We start from the raw sequence: 3,638 nt of genomic DNA on the forward strand, positions 1-3,638 counted from the left end.
TATGCAAGCATGCGGATAGTTGCAGTGCATTTCTCGTATGAAGAGAAACCAAGCTTGCCTAGGGCATCCTCTTTGCACTCAAAGTATGGTCATGCGCGACCACTCCCTCGTGAATACGATTGAACACATGTCTTCTCATTCGGAATTGGCAATGAAATTGATGTGGCCTGAAGAGTGCACCATCCTTAAAGTAATCGAGATAGAGAAGGGTGTGGCCTTTCTCCCTATTACGGTTCAAGGCCAGAGCATGGCCAGGGATTGATCCCCTGAACCGAGGCTGCTTCCTAGTAATGTGTTCATGTATGACCAATGCAGCCACCAGCTCTTTATCATCCGAGGATGAATCATCTGATGAGCAAATGAAGTTGTGAAAGAAAAACTCATGACTGCTATCCATTGTACCTTGTGAGAAAACCGTTGAATGCCTTGCGGTCGTGTTGGAGGCGTGGCTAGATAGTGCACGTCTTGCTCCCCTCGCAGGCAGCAAAGCAAGGTTTTGGGGGTCGGTGGTCCTAGTGGGCGCCCTGCGGCAACGAACGGCCGGCCGGAAGAGATTGGGGACGATGGGTGACGCCAGCGGCCATAGTTTCTCTCCCACCGGCAACAAGGAGAGAGCCGGCAAAATGCTTTCCGAAACGCCGGTGCGGAGACAGCTATGGCATGGCGTGGTGGTGGTTGGAACAACTCCTATGGAAGACGATGCGGCCGGGAAGGGTGGTGGTGGTGGCAATGTCGTGGGATGGAGGGAGGTAGGGGAAGAGAAAAGGAGGGTATGTTTCCCCGACGGGCGGGCCAGGGCAGGACAAGGGCATGCGCCGCTCGCATCCGCGCGTGTCATTTCGGTCGCAAGCTCGGCCCAAAGTTGGGTCGAGAACGGGTCGAAAGTGGACAGAAAACAGACGATGGTCTTTTTGCTCCCGCGCGTTGGAGGGCCTGCTTTGTCCGTTTACCCCCAAACGGACGCGGGCGGACCATTTGGGGTCCTGCGTTGGAGTTGCCGTAAGAGCATCTACGGCGCGTCCGGGCACGTCTGCGGACAGCGCCTGGCGGCCCCTCATGTGTTGCGCCGCACATCCACATACCTTAAATTCCGATCCTCAAATCCATGCAATCCATGCACGTCGATCATACGATACAAACTGTTTGAATTCCAAAGTTTGAAACAAAGCAAAGCAAATCATAGTTCAACAAATCGGACATGCCAAAATCAAATCAATGTCCGAGCATGACAGATGGCCTCGGATCACTGGTCGGGCGCCTGCTTCAAGCGGAATGCATCGTGCTCTAGGCGGAATGTGTCCTGCTCGTCCTTCTCTGCCTGCATCGAGGCTGCCTCCTCCGCCTGCATCTGTGCTGTAGCCGCCCTTGCCGCCTCGTACTCCCTACGGTCGTTGATGTCCTTCTTGTCTGCAAGACACTTCTTCGCATGCTCATTCAAGAGGGTTTCGTCCGCCAACATGATCCTCGCATCTTCCGTGTCCCGTGCGAGTTGCAACCTCTCCTTCTCAAGATCTATGTCGCCAAATGTCTTGGCCTTCTCAAGTTCCCATTTGATCGCTGCTTGTTGCTTCTCCAACTCGATCTTCTCCCTCTCAATTTTGAGCTTCTTCTCCGCCCTCTCCGGTCTCACTCCATCCTTTCCTTTTGCGCATCCAACATGAGCTTGTACCTCTCCTCCTAGTTCTCCCTCATAGAAAAAATGCCCATCCATGTGGACGACATTTTTGTAGCCGCGGCATCACGGGCAGCACGTGCCTTCTCCCACTTGTCCCATGACTTGGCGGTTATCCTTTGGCACGGTGGCTTTTCCATTCGTCACAACAACATAGTCCTCTTCATCGTCCAACCCAATTGATTAGTCGGAGCTTAAGCCCTCATTCCTCTTCTTGCCATACTTGAGATCGGCCACAAGTTGGTTCCACTTCAGCTTGCCAGTCAAGATGATCCAACAATGGCTAAAAGCAAAGGGCTTCTTCTCCACCTCGTGATACATAATGGTTGCCGCCGTCTAGCAAACAACATATGTGTGAGCACGAGAATGCAAACACAAGAAGCATATGCAAATGACGACAAGATGAAGCAATTGAGCTTATGTGAGTTGCCACTCCTTTCCCACTTTGAGGGTGTTTGGTCACTTGTGAGCAATAGCCGACGTACTTATTCACTTCCCCTTGAATGATCCCCCAACGATGTTGGAGAGATGCCACATTGTGGGTGGTCACAATAGGATGCTGCTCCGCATACTCCTTTTGTTCGTGATACTCCTTCCAAATCTTTGCCAAATACATGGTCCCCTTTTGCGCACTGCCGCATATTGGATCCATGGTTGTGGCCAACCAAGCTTTGACCAACAAGATGTCCTCAAATCTTGACAATGTCGGACCTCTTGCCTCCGGCGTCTTGGTCTTCTGCTTCATCTTGCTCGGATTGGGATCGGATGTTGTCCCAACTTCGAATGCGGTGGTGACCTCCAATTCATACTCCATTTTGGTCAGATCTTCATTGGCATTGATCATGTTCGACAAGAATGACTCCTACATAATTATGGTTCACAAGCATTCATCATGTGCGAAATGAACTAGTGATCTATGCAAAAATATGATCGGACAGGAGCAAAGAAAACACACTGACTCTTGTTCGGCCATTCCGTCGAACATGTCGAGGGCAGCCCGGGCACTACCGGTGCCCGTGCTCATCCGCGCCCGAACGAGCTACGACGGGTAACATGCGTCAACCGCCGGCATCTGCGTGGGCAGAAAGCTCTCCGGGATGGCCCAATCGGCGTCGAATCCTCCTCTGTCCCAACGGCGTCAGACAGTGTAATCCTCATCCGTGCTCGGATGGAAGGGGTGTGGGGATCTAGGCGCGGCGGAAGAGACAGCTGTTCCACCATGTCCGAACCTCCCTGCGACGCCATCGCCTCTTCCCTTTCTCGTTGCGGGCGTCACCGTAACTTCCACGTGACGTTCTCCGCCTTGCAAGTTTTAGCCAATGAAGGGACCCCGCCGAGGGACAAGGCGGACTGCATCTCCACCGCGGCGGTCTGGGTCAGGATGGATGACATCTCCAGCGGTGGATCGGGACCGGTGGTGAGGATTGGGAGCAAGGGTGGAGGACGGCGAGGCTTCGGGCATGGGAAATGTTGGAGGGCGGCAAGAGGAGGAGGAAGGGTTTGGTGGATTTGGCGCAATTTGCGGCGGGGTAGGGTTGTCGGGTCCGACGTGGCGGACATGCCCCGGCATGCCCGGGCGCCCCCATATCCGCCCCATATTTGGGCTGGATATGAGGAGTGCCGGTCAGCCAGGGCGTTTGAGGCCCGTTTAAGGAGCCCGATTGAGTCGAAAAATCATGACCGGACAGTGACGGGTGGCCCACCCGGGCGTATGAAGCGGGTTTGAGGCGCCCAGCTGTAGATTCTCTAAGACATGTGTCTTTGGTCAACATGATGATTCTATTAAGCACTTATTTTTTAGTCTAATAAGTTTACTCGTGCAGTATATGGACCATGATTCAAGTAGCTTAAATATTTACATACCCGTGAAAAAATCTTCAAATTATTACCCCCATGTAATGCACTTAATACCCGTGAAAAAAAGCTTCAAATTACTACCCCCATGTAATGCACTTAATATTTTCGG

Source organism: Triticum urartu, chromosome 7A, assembly GCF_056163025.1.
Source record: "Triticum urartu cultivar PI428250 chromosome 7A, HENAU_Tu73, whole genome shotgun sequence".
NCBI lineage: Eukaryota > Viridiplantae > Streptophyta > Magnoliopsida > Poales > Poaceae > Triticum > Triticum urartu.